This window comes from Hypanus sabinus, chromosome 18 (genome assembly GCF_030144855.1).
Source record: "Hypanus sabinus isolate sHypSab1 chromosome 18, sHypSab1.hap1, whole genome shotgun sequence".
Taxonomy (NCBI): domain Eukaryota; kingdom Metazoa; phylum Chordata; class Chondrichthyes; order Myliobatiformes; family Dasyatidae; genus Hypanus; species Hypanus sabinus.
The window spans coordinates 71605543-71625462 of NC_082723.1; the positions used below are offsets into that span (position 1 = coordinate 71605543).

The 19920-nt window shown below is 41.8% G+C and overlaps 1 protein-coding gene across 3 annotated transcripts in view; it reads left to right on the forward strand.

Annotated features, from left to right (window-relative positions):
* Positions 1 to 14011, forward strand: part of chfr (checkpoint with forkhead and ring finger domains, E3 ubiquitin protein ligase) — an 87096-nt gene extending 73085 nt beyond the window's left edge. Inside the window, exons 17-18 of one of the 3 annotated variants that reach the window (XR_009516567.1) lie at positions 987 to 1235; positions 6067 to 14011. The gene's annotated coding sequence lies outside the window, so the exon portion shown is untranslated. Of the gene's footprint in view, positions 1 to 986 lie in introns of all 3 variants that reach the window. The other 2 variants (XR_009516566.1, XR_009516568.1) reach the window with 2 other exon arrangements.
* The last annotated feature ends 5909 nt before the right edge of the window (positions 14012 to 19920 follow it).

The following is a 19920-nucleotide window of genomic DNA, read 5'->3' on the forward strand; positions in this document are numbered from 1 at the left end:
GAATATAATTTTTTTTAATTTAAAACAGAAGAACTGGAGATGCATCTTTTAAAATTGTTGCTTTTATTGAGCAAGATTCCAGGGATATTCATTACAAAATAGTTAAGGCACTGAGAACATATAATTTCATGTCCATTCTGGTGACCGCCCAGAAGTACTTCTTCAACGTCTTTTGTAGAAACTGAGCTTGTAAAGATTTGATTTTCATCAAAGTATTTTAAGTGGAAGATTCCCATGGACTGCTGTGTGGGAGATGATTTCATTCCTGACTGCACTCGTCTTTCTCCTGCAGGCATCCTAAATGTTTAGAATTTGGCAGCCCCGGAAGTTCAATTTCCAGGGACTGCTCACTGACGGGGTAATTAATATTGGCCACCGATCATAGGTAAAGGGGGTCAGATCTGTGGTTGTTAGAGTAAACCTGTGCAGGAGAATTTGTCTGCTAGCTGCACTTAATCTTCTGTTTTTATTGCATTTTAATGGATTGGCTGAATGGTCTATGACTTAATGTGGGGGAGGTGATACTCTTGTACCCATTCCCTGAAGGCACACTTCTCCCACAGCTTCCATAAGAAAGTCATTGTGAATTGTTTGCTGCAGGGTTTTTCCAAGTTTAGAATCCTGTCTTGAGATCTCCTTGTTGAGCTAGTCCTTTGTGTGTTAGGCACCAACTCCTTGTTGGAGTGATCATGCTTTAAGGAGCCACTGGCTAGTGAGTGTCAGTGGGCTTTTTATGAGAGTCTTGTAGTCACATCTGAATGAATCTTCAATTGACATGGATGTTCAAATGGTTTAACTTGATATCAAAGAATGTATGCAGTATACAACTGGAAATTCTTACGCTTCAAACATGTCTGGAATCAGTCAGGTTTAGTGTCAGTGGCATATGCCATGAAATGTTGTTTTGCAGCAGCAGTATATTGCAATACTTAATTTTTTAAAAGCTATAAATTACAATAAGAAATGTACATTTTTTTTTAAATTAGGAGTACAAAAAGAGAGCAAAAAAAAGAGCTCGAGGACATCGGTTCATTCAGACATCTGATGGCTGTGGGGAAGAAGCTGTTCCTAAAACATTGAGTGTGTCTTCAGGCTCCTGCACCACCAGCTGAACGGTAGCAATGAGGAGGCGTGTCCTGGGTGATGGACATCTTAACACTGGGAATGATTGGGAACCTTGGCTGACTCCGTCCAGGATTCTAACCACAGAGAAAGCTGAGGCTATTTCAGATCAAGTACATGCTTACTCTAGATTATAACTGATGGGAATCCTGCAGCTCAGCAACAGACCCTTCTGCCCACAATGTCAATGCTAACAATTGATTCTATTTACCTTGCCGCATTCGGCAAGAAATAATAAATCATGGTCTTGAAAGCTCTGGTTGCTCAAGTGTTCACAACTTTTAGAGGAGTTTATTAGAGAGTCATAGAGCACAGAAAACACCCTTCAGCCCATCCAGTCCAGGCTGAACTATTATTCTGCCTAGTCCTATTGACCTACACCTGGACCATAGCCCTTCCTATCCCTTCCACGTACTTACTGAAACTTCTCTTAATCACTGCAATTGAACCCACATCCACCACTTCTGCTGGCAGCTCATTCCAGAATCACACCACTCTGAGACAGGGGATCTCAGCCTTTTGTATACAGTGGAGCCTTGCCATTAACCAAGGGGGCTGTGGAGCCCCTGCTATGAGTGAAGAAGTTCCTCCTTCGTGGAAAAAGCCTGCTTGCATTTGCCCTATTTATACCCTTCATAATTTTGTATACCTGTCTCAGATCTCCCCTCATTCTCCTGCAATCCTTTCCACATTAACTCAGATCTATATATCCCTCAAATGGTCTGTAACCTAAATGGTCTTACTCTGATGTAATAATTCGTGGCAAGCTATCGCCAAATTAGCCCAAAAACGAGGATTCCACACTAGGTTCAGCGACTTGCCAAATAAACTTGTTCGGTTTAAGAAACTTTAGTGATCTATCAGTGACATAGGCCTTGTGGCCAAAATCTTGTACAGAGAAAAATTGAACAGCAGTTGATTAAATTTTCAATGAGCACTGAACACTATAATTCTAAAGTCTTCCTGAGATTTAGTTAGATGAAATCTCTCCTCATCCAGTCCAGGATATGGAGAGAGTAAAGAGATCAAGAGAAGTGTTGAAGAGGCAGAAAACATTATTTCCATTACCAGTGGACACTCCAAACGCTCAGCACTCAACCATCTTCCAGCCACCTTAACACTCATCAGATTTGCACTTGTCCTTACCAACTCATAAGGCTCTGCATCAACTCCTCATTCTCCGCAATTTCTGCCATCTTCAGAGGGATCCTATCTGAGCTGATTGTGGTTACTTGCAGCTGTAGTTGATTTCACTACTGTGAACCAAGGAAATGAAGGCAAATTATCCTGTTCACCAAGTCCAAAAACAGTTTTGGGGTTGGCTGTGATCTAACTTAGGATGGACCAGTACATCAAACATAGAACACTACAGGGACAGACCCTTTGGGGGCTTTTGATTTGCTTTTTAGCTGCTTCGGCACAACATTGTGGGCCAAAAACTAATCCCTCTGACCTACTCAATGTCTGTATCCCTCCGTCTTCCTCACGTTCATGTTCCTGTCTAAACATCTCTTAAAAGCCTCTAATGTATTTGCCTCTGTCACCATACCAGACAGCACATTCTGGGTATCCACCACTCTGAGTTAAAAAAAATTACCCCCATGTCTCCCTTAAATATGCCCCCCTCTCACCTTCAATGCATTCCCTCTGGTACTAGACATTTCCACCTTGGGAAACAGATACTCCCTGTTTACTCTACCTATGGCTCTCATAATCTTATTAACCTCTATTAGATCTCCCCTCAGCCTCTGACGCTTCAGAGAAAACAACCCAAGTTTATCCAGCACACACCTTCTAAACCAAGCAGCATCCCGGTAAACCTCTTCTGCACCCTCTCCAATGCCTCAACGTCCTTCCTATAGTGGGGCAACCTGAACTGTACACAATACAACATATGTGGCCTAACTGAAGCAGACCTCATTAAAACCTTGTGCCTAAGTTACTAGAGCTTGATCCCCAAAAAAGCATGTCACTGTCAGGAGGAAACCGAATTCTGTACAGTGTACCTCTGAGCTATTTCAGCATCATTTTAATATTTCAGGCTGATGACGTTTTGTCAGACCTGGGTAAAGTTAGAAATGAGACAAGTGTCAAGTGGCAGAACAATAGTGGGGCGGGGGGTTCGTTATGGAAGAACTTAACTAAGCTTGTCACCTCCACTGGAGCATAGGCCACTAACAGTAGCTTACCAGAGTCCTCTTTCCTGGACCAGTCTTTCACATTGACCCCAGATTTGGCCCATCTTCTTGGTGTAATCCTTCCTCTCCCAGCATTAGGGTCTTCCGAGCTTCTGTTGGTGTTTCTGTAGCGCTGTTTTTTTTGGAATGGGGGTTGCTGGCCCATGCTCAACCCTCCCCCCCCTTTCGGCAGCCAGGTTTGAGACTGTAAATGGTGGAGTTGTTGTGGAAGAACCAATCTGTCTGATTTCCCCTCCATCTAGGCTCTGAGGAAGTTCCATAAATGCAATATTGGTTTTATTTAACAAAGCCCTGAAAAGGAATAACCCTATGGTTTATGTATCATAAAGCAAAGGGGTGTATTTGTCCCAGTGTGGCTGTACCAGTTATTTGAAAGAGCTTCCCATTCCCAACATTTTTCCTACAGTTTTATCCTTGTTTTATCCATTGCCCACATCGGACTTGGAGGCCACAGGTCGGGGTTTGAATCCGGCTGGTTTCTTGCACACTTTCCATCTGTGCTGGGTCCCATCTAGCATTTTGGCCTCGGGGGAAAAAAAACAGACAAAAATGCTAAAGAAACAGCAAGGTTGCCGCCCAACGTGCCACGAGGCGTGGAAAGGAACAACAATTGGCGACAAAATTGTAAATTTTTATTTTAAAAAAACGCAATTCTTCAGCTGCAAGACAACTGACGTCCTGTGTCACCTCTCCATTGTGTTACGAATATTTCCTTTACCATTTTGTTCTTTCAAGAATAAATCCTCTTCCACTTCTTTGCATTAAATTCCATCTGCCTGCTCTGCCTCTATCCATCCCTGCCTTCTTTGTGATTATTGTCACTAAGCTTCCTCCCAAACTTCCTGTTAGTTTTGTACACTTCCCTTGTGTCCCAAAGGTTGTAGTTTGTTACCTTCATGAATTTCACTCTTAATGCCGTTACGCCACTGGCATTCAGAGCAACAATGAAGGTCCTCCATCTCTCTCTGTCCTTGGCCATCTTCTCTATTGTGCCCCATGTGCTGTTCAGGTCCTTATTTTTGCCAAGTTGTGTTTGGTCTCCCACGTTTTCTCCACCCTTCGGGGTCCAGTGAAGTGCTGTTTTGATGACGGAGCTGGCCTCTCTTCTCGTCATGTGCCCAATCCATCTCCAGCATTCCCTCACGATGATTATGACATGTCCTCTTGATGACGGTGAAGGAGTAGGGTAATGGTCTTCTTGGCCAGAACATGTGGAGCATCTTGGTCTTGGCAGTGTTCAGGCCATTTCATCATGGCTGATTCATTTTCCTTCTCAGCCTCAATGTTCTGCTTTTTTCCTCATATCCCTGCACACCCTGACTAGTCAAGAATACTGGTTGACGTACTGGTTAATTGTTCTGTGATTAGGTTAAGGATTAAATAGGTGAGTTGCTGGGCGGCACGACTTGTTGGGCTGGAAGGGCCTTTTCTGTTCTGCACTGTATCTCCAAATAAACGCATAAGCAACCAGCCTCCACGAGCATTCTTACTGCCTGTTACACTGCTGGTGTGTAGGGCAGCAATGAAGATCCTCCATCTCCGGCAGTGTTCGGTGTTTTCTTCATCACATCAGTGACTTCCTCTAGGTTTTCGCCACTGTCGGTTATGCAAGTGGAGACTCAGGAATACCTTCGCACACAGTTGTAGAAGGATTTTTCATTTATGTTTCGGTATCATTTATTTTTGACCAGTCGGGGTTGTTAGCCCTGAGCTTGGAGAACCAGTGGACCACTCTTAGTCTGATCTATTTGACATGAGTGACCCTACCAAGAGTCAAAGGACAAGGTTTGACTCCGGCCAGCGTAGCTCTCTGGATCATTGAGGCATGCAAGCCTCCAAACCGTGACAAGATTGTGGCCCTCTCAGAGAGAATTTAAACACTTCATTATCTTATTGTATGAATCTCCATTGATAGGTTGGCACTGGTCATCTCTAACAGCAGAGGCCACCAATTTAGCTGTTCAATCTTGCCTTGATTACACCCCCCTTATGTTCACTGGCACCCTAGTCATTTGCCCACTTGTGTTACTGGACTTGCCTTTGAACCTGCATTCTGGAATATGAAGGTGTTGATTCTTCTGGCAGAGCGCTGCACAGATTGGCAAAGTTTCAAGCTCTGTGGTGTCTTTTCAATGCTGCATAAACACAACTAGACTGGCTTCTTTTACTTTACGCTTTTTGTTAAAAGCAGTTAAGTGAGATCCATTTTCAAATCTACGTTTTAAAAAAAAACTATCCAGTATGATTGAGCAAGGTGTTCAGTGGAAGTGAGCATTACATCCAGTGTTCTGCTTAGGAATTCACAATTTTCAATCCCCACAGGTTGTTAGTTCTTATTCAGTTTATACCTTGACAGGAAGGGGGTTGCATAGCCTCGGTTGTAGCAGGGACTAGGCCTCAAGCCACAGGCTTGCCTGCTGCTGCAGTCTAGGTCAGTAGACACCAGAGGCAGTGTAGCGTGGCATCCGTGCTTGGTTGGGAGCTGGCCTCTCTTGTTGGTGCTGCCCTCCAGTGGTCGATTAGTGGAATGACAGGCTGGATTGCCAGGATCTGTGTCATCAGTTTATGGGACATGTCACTCAGGGTCTTGGACTATTTATGTTTTCTTGAGTGACTTTTTTTTATTCACTATTTTGAAAGTGCTGTGTATGTTTTGCAACTTGGCCCCAGAGGAACACTGTCTTGTTGGGCTGTATCCATGTATGGTTGAATGATAATTAAACTTGATTTGATATTCACTGAACAGATTTCAAAGCTTCTGCACAAGCCAAATGAACAGAATGTGGAGAGCTGGAAGTCTTGAGATAGAAAAGAAATGCTGATTGCAGAAAATTCAGATACGATGCACCTACAACAGGAAGACCAGAATACATCAAATGCTGTAAATCTAAAATATAGTGTAAAATGCTGGAAATGTTAATGAAGGGTCATCTACCAGAAATGTTACCCACTCGTACCTCCACAGATGCTGCCTAATTTTAAGCTGGCGACATTGCAGATGCTGGAAATCCATAGCAACTCTCACAAAATGCTGGAGGAACTCAGCAGGCAACATCTACGGAGAGGAATAAACAGTCGACTTTTTGGGCCATGACTGAGAAAGGTCTCCACCCAAAAAGTCGACCGTCAGAATTAGGTTTAATATCATTGGCATATGCTATGAAATTTGTTATGTGGCAGCAGTACATGTCAATACATAATAAAAACTGTAAATTACAGTACATTTAAGAAGTTAAGCAAAAAGAGGGGAATAAAAATAGTGAAGTTGTGGTCATGAGTTTAATGTCCATTCAGGAATCAGGTAGCAGATGGGGAGAAGTTGTTCCTGAATCTTTGTGTGCTTCAGGATCCTGTACCACCTCCCTGATGGTAGCAATACTAAAGGGCAGGTACTGGGTGGTAGCATCCTTAATGATGGATGCTGTCTTTTTTCTTTTTCTTTTTTTTTGAAGCATTGCTCCATGAAGACATCCTGGATGCTGGGGAGACTATTATCCGTGTGGTGTTCACCCTTACCCAATTACCGGGCAATGATGCAGCCAGTTAGAATACTCACCACAGTACCTCAGTAGAAATGTGTGTGTGTATTCATTTCTGTAAATACTGCCTGACCTGCTGAGTTCCTTCAGTATTTTGTGAGTTTCTGTCTAATTTGACTGCCTCAGCACTTTCTATTAATTTTAATATTGATTGCTGCATATTCCAATTCCTAAGTGAATAAGGATTCTGTGCATTTTAAGCCATATTGTAAAGAGGCAAACCTAAGCAATATCTGGACGAGCACTTGAATCGGTGTATAAATTATGAGTCAGGTGCTGGTTAATGGGTGCCAGGATCTGTTTCTATACTGATGAATTCCTAGATATGAGGAGCTTATGATAGAGCTAAATTGCTGTAACCATCCACGATAGAAGCAGAATTAAGCTATTCGAGTCTGCTCTGTCATTTGATCATGGTTGATTTATTTCTTCTCTCAACCCCATTCTCCTTTCTTCTCGCTGTAACCTTTGAATCCTGACTAATTAAGAACTTATCAATCTTCGCTTTAAGTACACTCAATGACTTGGCTTCCACAGCCTTCTGTGGCAATGAATTCTACAGATTCACCACTCTCTGAAGAAATTTCTCCTCATCCCTGTCCTAAAGGGATGCTCTTCTATTCTGAAGGCTGCGCTCTCTGGTCCTAGACTCCCCTACTGCAGGAAACATTCTCTAACAATCACAGGTACAGTTCCAGTATAGAATCTGGCATTGCACAAAACCATTCAACCCATTGTCCAAGTGTTGACTTTTTAGTCCTAGTATTGTGTCAAGTGCAGCACTTCCAGAACTCTGGGAAACTGTAGCTGTTATAAATGCATGTTCAGCCAAGGTCCAATCGAGTTTACATTTTGGCTTGAAGTCACCACTTTAACAATAAATTGTCTGGTGCCATGCACTTGAGATTTGATTTAACCAGGCTTTCTGAAAATAGTATCACTGTATCCTGAGAAAACTCTCAAATGCTTTGTCTTGAGTGATGTGGATGCCAGAATGTAGTTGGCTGGATTCATCTCGTCCTGTTTCCTAGGCCATTCTTCCATCTTCTGCCAGCATCAATCCAAAATCATCTCGCCTGGTACTAATTTCTGCTGCATCACTGCCCATCGTTATCTTAGATTTAGAATTCTTGCTTATGTGTCTCCTCGTCTCTTCCCTTCCTAGATCAGCAGCCTTCCCATTCATGGTTTCCAACCGTGAGCACTTTCCTTCTGTCACATTGCTATCTTATGAATCCTCTCTCCCTTCAGCCCAATATTTATAGCTCTGCATTTGGAAACTGAGATTTCCTGCATCACCTTTCTTTCAAAGTTCCAAGACAAAGTATCAGAAACACTGGACAACAAATTTTTTTGAAAGTGTTGCTTTCTCAGATTTTTTTTTTTGTTGATGATAGACCGCGTGAAGCTGAACACAAATATAATTTCAGATTACTTGTATTGCATAGGAATTTGGAGAAACAAGAAATCAACTTTTATTGAATATATACTTAACTACATAATGGTGCTGACAGTTGCAAAAGTTAAATTAAGCAAAAATTGTTTTGTTGATGATTTTCATTTGTACTCAGTATCTGAGGCTTCTTGCTTCAGTGTCCAGCAATAATCAGCCAGAATTGATGGATTCCAGTTGCCCTGATAACGTTTCTCCATGACTGCAATGTCCTGGTGAAACCTTTTGTCATGTTCATCACTCAGTGCCAAGATTTTCAGGGAAGAATTGGGAATGCAGAAAATGAATCTAGTGACATGTTGCACATCATAGTTTTGTGTGCTTGAAACATGTTGTCAATCAGCTACATGTAGTTTAGTGCACTGTAGTTGCCAAGAAAATTTTCAACATCTTTGATTGCCTTCCATGTGATTTTCACCAGTCCTACAAGAAGTTCTATGAATTGCCTGTCATTGATGACCTGTTTGATTTGTGGACCAACAAAAGTGCCTTTCCTAATCTTGGCATCAGTTACTCTAATTTGAATTATGAATTGAAATAGCAAAATATAGGCTATTTTTTAAAATCATGGGTGGTAGGAAAATTTCAGTAATTTTCATGATTAACAGCCATAAATCCATAAGAAGCACTCAAAAGTATTCAGGAAACAAAATATTTGTGTTCAGTGAAATCAGACAAAGATCAGACAATTTACTGCTAAAGTAATACCTTCAAGCCAAAAGGGAGAAGATGCATTCATAACAGCTGCAGGTCCCCAAAGAAGACTGGAGAGTTCCTGGTCAAGATGGCGCCTGCATACAACACTCCTTCGGTCAATATCCGGACAGATCATGAAACCATATATTCCACTTTTATGTCTTTTTGTTTTCTGCCTTGAATGTGATTCTGGACCTATTGAAGCCTATGATTTGCAGTTTGGAGATTATTTGGGTGTTCTAGCACTCTGCAGTCTCCGAGAGGATTCCAGGAGTCAGAGGCATGAACCTTGTGGCAAGAAGACTACAAGATGGGGCATGAGCGATGTTCGACTCCATTTCGCTGCTTAAAGGTTCCATTGTCTGCAGATTAAAGCAACAAAGGAGATAGAAACATCCAGGTGATTGTGGGAAGTGAGCACCAGTTGCCTGTCTTTTGATCACTGGAGGATTGCTCTGTTGCTGGAGAGGGGAGAGGCTGCCACTGTACCTGGCGAATGTTAACCGGGTTTTCTGTGTTTTGGATATGGACTTGAGCTATACTGCGATTTTAGCCCGATCTTTCTCATGTTTTTGTGTGCGGGGGAGAAGGATTTTGGGGTCAATGTACCTGTTCGGTTTTTTTTTGTGCGGGGAGGAAGGATTTAGGGGTTGATGATAGTGCTGCTGTACTTTCTTGGTTTTGTGGCTATCTGGAGGAGAAGAATTTTAGACATGTATACTTTGATAATAAATGAACGTTTGAGTTCTGGAAGTATACTTAGGATCATCTTTTTGTTCTGGTTTGGTCCCTTGGCCATTCTTAAAACCCTTCTTGGCTCTGCAAAGAAAATTTGACTGCCTTTCGTTGGAGCTGCACTCTTTTGGAGAATTGTTTTCTGATTTTTTTATTTGGGCTTGCTAATTTCAGTCTATCAAAATCCAAATCAACTACTATGGAAATATAATTTTATGAAGCAAAATTTAAGTTGATGAAATATGCTGAAATGGATTTGGTATCAAATTCTATGTGGTGTGCACACCTGGAAAACGCTACAGAGTGCAACACCTCTCTTCGGAATTCTTTTGCAACTGATGAGTACCTCAGAATGTGTGGTCAGACGTGGCAGATGGCTGTAAAATGCTTGACCAGTTAGTTTTTGAATGATGCTGTTTGAAGAACTGCAAGCTGGTGTGACAGGAGATACTTTGGAACAAGAGCCTCTCAGGGATCCTCTGAGCACTGCAGAAGAGAACTTGTGGAGAGATTGGGGTTAAATGTGAAACTCCAGTATGGAGCAGCGATATCCCTGATGCTACAAGCAGCGTTACACAAAGCAGCCCTTGCTGTCGACTAAGGCCACACAGTGTTGTGTATTTTTTTAAAATTCAGAGCGAGTACTCCCTGCTGATTCGTTGCGGTCCACAATAGTACTGAAAATAAAATCGTTCACAGAAGGCGACAGTACTTGGTTCCTGGCAGCAATTTTGGAGTCATTGTCTGGATGGTATTTCAGTACCAGGCACCCTCCCAACCTCCAGTGTCAGCAGTCAACAGCGGCAGACTGATTAATGCCTTCGGCTCTGCAAAACAACTCAAACAATTACGGACATGTCACTGAGTGTCTTGAGATTTAAATCCTGATTCTTTCATTATCGCATTGATAATGCATTATTATTCACGGCTGTGAGGGACTTCGGAACAAGTTGGGCTGGTTTAAACTGTGCTTGGAAGCTCCAGGGTTCATTGGCTATTTGCCTCTTAGCTGCCATGTGCTACCATGTATATTAACTTGCTGTCTCCCTCTTTATTTCAAAGTACTTGAAGATGAAATAACATTGTAACTTCCTATGCAATTGTGACTACCTGGAACTTGTAATTGCTAACTATTTAGCATTTTATCCTCTAGATATGCTTGAGGGTCTTGAAGCAGTATGCAATTATAATTTTAGGTTGCTGTCCAGTTGGATAAGGTTTTCATACTCCACCTCCTTGAAATATGTCACTAAAGAACTAGTTGTTCAAATCATAATAACCAGATTTTCAATTTTTGGTTAATTTTTTTAACTGAAATAATTCAGAATAAATCCAAACACTTGGATGTTGTTTGTACCCCAGAGCTGTTAAATGAAGGGAATCACAGTTTCTACATAGGAGTAGAATTAGACCAGATGGCTCATTGAGTCTGCTCTGCCATTTCATTATGGCTAATCCATTTACCTTCTCAGCCCCCATCTCCTGCCTCTCCCTGAATCCCTTCATGCCCCAACCGATCAAGAATCTATCAACCTCTGCCTTGAATATACCCAATGACATGGCCTCCACAGCCGCCTATAGCAAAAAGTTCCATAGATACACCACCCTCTGGCTGAAGAAATTCTTCCTCATCTCTGTTCTAAAAGGACACCCCTCTATTCTGAGGACGTGTCCTTTAGTCTTGCTTTTTGTTGATATTAAATGATCCAGGGTTAAATTGGGAGTTAAGCAGAGCACTTTTATAGTTACTCTTATCCCTTTATATGAATATGTGTACTAGAGTGTAAAGATTTGAAGAATTAAATTTACAGGTTTAAAGGATGTGCAGGAAGTCTAGGGGAAGTTTACGGCAGGCTACTAACTAATTATTACATTATTGATGTATGGAGGGAGCTCCAGTCAAGATGCATCAGTGTGCAATACCTTTGGTCTACATCTTCAAAAATAGATTTTTTTTACTTATATGTCTATTTTTCACCTTAAATGTTTCTCTGGACTGTTAGAGCCTGTGATTTACAGTTTGGAGATCGTTTGAGTGATCCTGCGCTTTGCTGGCTCCGCGATCTCGGGAAATGAGCGCATACTTGGGTGGCCTCGATGCAAAGAAACTTTGAGACACAGGGTATGAGCCGATGTTTGACTCCTTTTCAATGTTTAAAGCATCCATTAATTGCCAATTAAAGCATCGAGAAAGACTGAGACATCAAGTCGAATGTAGAAGGCGAGTGAGAAGTTTGGCACCAGCAGCCTGCCTTTTGATCACTGCCAGTCTGTGACAAGCCTTTGGCTGTCAGGCGGGTAGGCCTCTCTGCCTCATGTGGTGTCCCTCTCTTTTGATAAACGTCGGTTATATCATAGGATGGTGTCATGGTTCTGTGCTTATGGACTGTGGACTTTTTCAGACTTGGGGTTTTTATAAATATTTTTAATCACTCTTTTTTGTGTGGGGGTAGGTTTTTTTTGGGGGGGTGTTGTTGATCAGGATGCAATTTTTTTTGTACATGGGGATTTGATGTTTCTCTTTGAATGACTTTCATGTTCTTTCCTTGTTTCATAGCTATCCGGAGAAATACAAATTTCAGAGTTTTATATGGATGCATACTTTGATAATAAATGAAAAATTAAACTGAAGCACTTAGGGGAGACCCATGGAATCACTGGGAGAATTCCACACAGCCTGAAGATCAGGGTTAAATTCCAGTTACTGGAGCTGTGAGGCATCTTTCTGAAGGAAATGTCCATTTTAAGCGACATTTAATCATAGTATATAACAATTAGCTCCCAAATAAATATTGGGAATACATTTTAAGTACGAGCTAAAATCTTCATCCACATTCTAATCCTTTTAAACTTAGCATTCTATTTCAATGCAATGGTTATTGAACAAAGTTGGCATTTTTTTAAAAATTCAATTACAGGTCTTTTCTAACTGGGGGATGAATAATTTGATTTATTGATTTGATGTGGGGGGGGGATGTGTAATTTGATTTATTTACATAGGTGCATGGCAAGCAGGCGTTAATGATCGCAGTCTTTATACCCTTCATTGGACTGGGAATGAAATAATTTGGTTAAACAAACCAGGATGTGTCTTGCACTTTATCCACTGTGTTTGTAAAAGCACTGGCTGGTACCCTGGGAGAGAAGTTTAAGGGTCTTGTTCCAACCTGATTTAGGTTGTAAGCAGTCGCACTAATATTGCTTTCTGAGCCCAAATTTAAATTTGGACTTCTCTTTAGGATTGTGAGCATGTATCTGAATGATGGGGTTCTTTCTAACACTTTTTTTGCGGTGGTCTTTAAATCCTTGCACTGTAACTTTGCCTATAACAAAGCAATCTTAACATACCAGCTGATCCAGACAGAATAAATTGGACACTGCATTACGTTGAACTTTTATTACGAGGTAGCATTTACAGGATAGTTCTATGTTAACTACTTTGGAAACCTGGATTGGTTTGTTTTAAACTCTTGGACCAAAGGAAGTAGTGTTGGATTTTATCGGATGCTGTCTGGAAGCAGTCTTTGAAGGCTTCACTACTTAGAGCATCTCAGGGCACATTCTTTCCCCTTTGCAGTCAGTCTAGTACACTGTTCCAAAGGCACATTAATATAGTCTATTTGGCATGGTAATCAGTCATTTACAAAAACAATTGGGTCGCTGGGTGTTTGCAAATAACATTAAATAACTTGATCCTTTTTTTTTTAATAAAGGCAAAATAGTTGCACACATTCAGGCAGTGATGTCCTGATCTTCTCAGCCATGTAGAAATAGAAATTGAACTAGAAATGTAGCTGTTAACTTTCTGCAATAAAATATGCATTGTTGTTTAGTTAAAGCACAGTAGAAGTAAGGGCACTGATTTCGGAGTGGGGTTAGATCAGGGGATTCCCAACCTTTGTTTTTTATATACCATGGACCAATATCATTAAGCAAGGGGTCCATGCTTGGGAACCCCCTGGATTAGGTGGATGTTGAATTTTGACAATAAATTAGATCGTTCCAGAATAATAAAATCCTGGAAAAAATTAATTATTTTTAGAAAGCAAAATTGTGTGGTTTTTAAATGAACCAGAGTTCACTGGTTACTCCTAACTAGCTGAAAATCGTGTTGTATAATGTGAAATGTGTTCAGTGATTTATTTGCAAAAGAGATTGTCCTTGTTGTTTCAACTGAAAATGTCAGTGATTTCTATTTCTGTAAGTACCTGCAAAACAATGCTCCTCAAAACCAGAAATCATTTATAAAATAAAGACCATAAACTTCATGAGAGATTCTGAACCTGTCTTTACTTCAGCTTCTACGGGGTATTGACTTGCTTCTGAGTAAGTGTCTGTGCCGGTGGTTTAGTGGCATCCACACTGGACTTTTGGCAAAAAGGTGGTGAGTTCAAATCCAGCAGCTTCTTGTACAAGTTCCACCCGTGCTGCGTTGAGCATTCAATTCAACTTGTTGCTTGGCCTCATAAAACAGAAACACTGAAGTTGCTGCCTGCAAGACAGATATATTCCAAATAAGAAATTTTTGAAGGGAAGAAGGACACTACCGTGGCTGACAAATGAAGTCAGAGCCAAAGTAAAAGCAAAGGAAAGGGCATACAAGGAAGCCAAAGCTGGTGGGAAGACAGAGTATTGGGGAGCTTTTAAAAACCAACAGAAGGAAACTATGAAGGTCATTCGGAAGGAAAAGATGAATTATGAGACGAAACCTGCGACTAATATCAAAGAAGATACTAAAAGTTTTTTTAAGTATCTAAAGGGTGAAAGAGAGTTGAGGGTAGGTATAGGACCAATACAAAATGACGCTGGAGATATTGTAATGAGAGATGCAGAGATGGCAGAGGAACTGAATGTGTATTTTGCATCAGTCTTCACAGTGGAAGATGTCTGCGGTATACTGGACTTTCAAGAGCGTCAGGGAACTAAAGTGTGTGCAGTGAAAATTATGACTGAGAAGGTGCTCAGGAAGCTTAAAGGTCTGAGGGTGGATAGATTTCCTGGACCTGATGGAATGCACCCTTGGGTTCTGAAGGAAGTAGCTGGAAACATTGAGGAGGCATTAACAGTGATCTTTCAAGAGTCAGTAGATTCTGGCATTGTACTGGATCACTGGAAAATTGCAAATATTACTCTGCTATTTAAGTAGAAAGGAAACTATAGACCTGTTAGCCTGACATCAGTGGTTGGGAAGTTGTTGGAATCAGTTGTTAGGGATGAGATTATGGTGTAGCTGGAGGCACATGACAAGATAGGCCAAAGCCAGCATGGTTTCCTGAAAGGAAAATCCTGCCTGACAAAACTACTGCAATTCTTTGAGGAAATTACAAGCAGGGTAGACAAAAGAGATGCAGTAGATGTGGTGTACTTGGATTTTCAGAAGGCCTTTGACAAGGTGTCACATATGAGGCTGCTTAGCAAGATAAGAGCCCATGGAATTGCAGGGAAGTTACTAGTGTGGGTGGAGCATTGGCTGGTTGGCAGAAAACAGAATGTGGGAATAAAGGGATCCTATTCTGGTTGGCTGCCGGTTACTAGTGGAGTTCCACAGGGGTCGGTGTTGGGACCGTTACATTTTACCATGTATGTCAATGATTTGGACTATGGTATTAAAGGATTTGTGGCTAAATTTGCTGATGATACAAAGATAGGTGGAGGAGCGCATATTGTTGAGGAAACAGAGATCCTGCAGAGTGACTTAGATAGTTTAGGGGAATGGGCAAAGAAGTGGCAAATGAAATACAATGTTAGAAAGTGTATGGTCATGCACTTTGGTGGAAGAAATAAACGAGCAAACTATTATTTAGATGGGGAGAGAATTCAAAATGCAGAGATGCAGAAAGACTTGGGAGTCCTTGTGCAGGATACCTTAAAGGTTAACCTGCAGGTTGAGTCGGTTGTGAAGAATGCAGTGTTAGCACTCATTTCTAGAGGTATAGAATATAAGAGCTGGGATGTGATGTTGAGGCTCTGTAAGGCACTGGTGAGACCACACTTGGAGTATTGTGTGCAGTTTTGGGCTCCTTATTGTAGAACGGATATATTGACATTGGAGACGGTTCAGAGAAGATTCATGAGAATGATTCCAGGAATGAGAAGGTTACCATATGAGGAATATTTGGCAGCTCTTGGGCTGTATTCCCTGGAGTTCAGGAGAATGATGGGGGATCTCATAGAAACATTCTGAATATTAAAAGGCCTGAACAGATTAGATGTGGCAAAGTTATTTCCCATGGTAGGGGATTTTAGGACAATAGGGCATGGCTTCAGGATTGAAGGACCTCCTTTTAGAACAGAGATGTGGAGAAATTATTTAGTCAGAGGGTGGTAAATCTGTGGAATTTGTTGCCACGAGCAGCTGTGGAGGCAAAGTCATTGGGTGTATTTAAGGCAGAGATAGATAGGTTCTTGATTAGCCAGGGCATCAAAGGGTATGGGGTAAAAGCAGGGGAGTGGGGATGACTGGATGAAGTGGATCAGCCCATGATTGAATGGCCTACTTCTGCTCCTAAATCTTATGGTCTTACGATGAGCCAAATGAGGCGCAGGAAGAACTTACCTTTATTTTAAGCTGAATAGGTAATGTACTGTTTAGATCTAATATGTGACTTTCAAATTTTTTAGTTTCAAGGACTCGTAGTGCAGTGGGTAGCACAGCGCCTTACAGTATAGGTGACACGGCTTCAATCCCTGCCACTGCCTGTAAAAAGTTTGTGCATTCTTCCCGTGACCACTTGGGTTTCCTCCGGGTGCTTCAGTTTCTTCCCGCAGTCCAAGGATGTACCTGGTTGGTAGGTTAATTGGTCACTGTAAATTGTCCCGTGAGTGGGATTGAATCGGGAGATTGCTGGCTGGAAGGGTCGAACGGGCCTGTTCCATGCTATATCTCATTAAATAAATAAACTGAAGTGAGATGCTCTGTGAAACAAAGTTTTTGCATAAAAAAAAATCACCAACTGAACATAAAAATGATATGGGTATCCATATCATGGTCTGTGCCATTGACCTTGTAAAATCAATTAAATAACCAAATCTTACAAAAGGTACCTGTATATCCTGCCTGTGGAACACATGGGTTTTCTCCATGTGCTCCAGTTTTCTCCCACAGTCCAAAGACGTACCAGATAGGTTAGTTGCTTATTGTAACTTAGGTGAAGGTTAAATCATGGTTGTCAGGAGTTAGTCATAGAAAAGTACAGCACAGAAATAAGCTCTTTGGCCCATCTAGTTTGTGCCAAACCATTTAAACTGCCTACTCCAATCAACCTGCACCAGGACCATAACCCTACCATCCATGTACCTATCCAAACTTGTCTTAAACATTGAAATTGGGCTCATATGCACCACTAGTGTTGGTAGCTCATTCCACACTCTCCGCCCTCTGAGTGAAGAAGTTTATTCGTATATTCCCCTTAAACTTTTCACCTTTCACCCTTAACTCATAACCTCTGGTTGTAATCCCTCCCAGCCTCAGAGGAAAAAGTTGCTTCATTTACCCTATCATAATTTTGTATACTTCTATCAAATCTCCTCTCAATCTTCTACATTTCAAGGAATGAAGTCCCAACCTATTCAATCTTCCCTTGTAATTCAAGTCCTGTCCCAGCAACATCCTTGTCAGTTTTCTCTATACTCTTTCAACCTTACTTGCATCCTTCCTGCAGGTAGGTGACTAAAACTGCACACAACACCCCAAATTAGGCCTCACCAACATCTTGTACAACCTCAACATAACATCCCAGCTCCTGTACTCAGTGCTTCGATTTATGAAGTTCAATGTGCGATAAGCTTTCTTTGCAACCCTATCTACCTGTGACGCCACGTTCAAAGAATTATGGACCTGTATTCCCAAATCCCTTTGTTCTACCGTTCACTGTGTAAGACCCAAGAGCAACACCTTGAACTTGTCTACGTTAAATTCCATCTGATATTTTTCAAACCATGGGTGGGTGAAATCCCACAGCAAGTTCTGATGGCCTTCCCTGCTGTCTACTACACCCCCAACCTTTGTGTCATCTGCAAGTCTGATGATCCAATTAATCACATTATCATGCAGATCCATGTTCTGTAAGGCACTGGAGAGGCCTCACTTGCAGTATAGCGAGCAGTTTTGGGTCCCTTATCTAAGAAAGTATGTGCCCAGTGGAGGTTCATGAGAATGATCTTAGGAATGAAAGGGTTATTGTGTGAGGAACGTTTGATGGCTCAGGGCCTGTACTTGCTGGAATTCAGAAGAATGAGGGGCAATCGCATTGAATCCGATCGAATGTTGAAAGACCTAATTGGTGTGGATGTTGAGAAGTTGTTTCTTATAGTGGGAGAGTCTAGGACCAGAGAGGGCACAGCCTCCGAATAGAGGGATGACCATTTAGAATAGAGATGAGGAATTTCTTTAGCCACAGGGTGGTGAACCTGGAATTCATTACCATAGGCAACTGTGGAGGCCAATTCAATGGTTGTATTTAAGGTGGAGGTTGATAGGTTCTTGATTAGTCAGAGTGTGTAAGGTTATGCAGAGAAGGCTGGAGACGGGGTGAGTGGGAAAATGGATCAGCCATGATGAAATGGTGGAGCCCAGTCGATGGGCCAAATGGCCTAATTCTGCTCCTTTGTCTTGTGGGTTTAATCATTCAGCTAAATACTCTTTACTGGTTACAGTTGGCTCTTTAATGAAAGTGGATAATGGTGAATTTAGTGACTGTCACTGGCATGCTGTCTTTTCGGAGTGGTCTTAGAACATGGATCAAGATAGTACAATGCAGTACAGGCCCTTCAGCCCACAATGTTGTGCTGATATTTTAACCTACTCCAAGATCAATCTAACCCTACCCTCCGACATAGTCCTCTATTTTTCTATTATCTATGTGCCTATCTAAGAATTTCTCAAATGTCCCTTATGGTTTAAGAGGGCACTAGTGATGCCCTGCAACTACTTATCAAAACAAAGAAAACTACTAAACACTTTATTAATAACAATCATTACAAACAAAGGAGCAAGAAGGTGAGAGGGAGGTGAATGAAGGTGGGAGCAAGGCTGATCGATTTAAGTGCTGGGCTGAATTGAAAAGGTCGGGTACAGGCCGCATCAGGGCGACAGGGTCCAAGGTCCCAGAGCAAGGAATAACCTGATGTTTGGATTGATTAAATGCTGGGCCAGATCGAAAAGGTCAGGGTGTCAGGACCTGTGAGGGATGGGCCACTTCTGCTCACTTCTGTGACATTTACTTAGCTCTGCGCTGAACTGAGGCTGTGGCCCGCTCTGGCTGCGGTGATGCCTGTGGTCCCATGACATTTGTTTGGCTCTGCAGTGAACTGAGGCTGTGACCTATTCTGGCTGTGGTGACACCTGGCTTCGTGTCTTTCATAAAACTTCAGTTCTGGCTGCTGTTTGCTTACTTTTATTTGCACAGTTTATGTGTTTTTTTCCCTTGTCTGTGCATTGGGTGTTTGACTTTTTTTTAATATAATGGGTTCTTTTGGGGTTTCTTTTTGTGGCTACCTGTGAGGAAATTGTGGTGAACTATGTGCCTGTCTGGACACACCCCCTGCTGACTGCTCCTGTGGCTCCTCCCACAGGCCCCTGTATAAAGGCGATCTGAGGCCTGACGCTCGGCCTCAGTCTCCAGGACATAGTATGATGGACACTCACTCCTGGTTCCTTCTTCCAGTCAATAAAAGCCGATATCTTGCCTTACGTCTCAGTGTGAGTTATTGATGGTGCATCAGAAATAAATCTCAAAACTATGCAATATATACACACTTTGATAATGTACTTTTAACCAATATGCCCAATGTTGATCACCTTGGTGTATCTGTTTATGGACTTGGTACACAATAGTTCCTCACCAAAACTTTCCATCCATCTTGTGGCTTTTGGGAAGGTATGGCAGATGAAATTAATATTACTACAAACAATACACACACAAAATGCTGGTGGAACGCAGCAGGCCAGGCAGCATCTATAGGAGAAGCACTGTTGACGTTTCGGGCCGAGACCTTCCGTCAGGACGAATATTACTACCTTGCTTTTTAGAAGACAGATACCAGAGGGCATGCATTGAAGGTGAGAGGGGAATGGTTCAAGAGGAATGAGAAATGCACTGCCTGATGTAGAGGTAGAAGCAAATACATTGGAGGCTTTTAAGAGACCTTTGGATAGGCACGTGGATGTGAGGAAGAT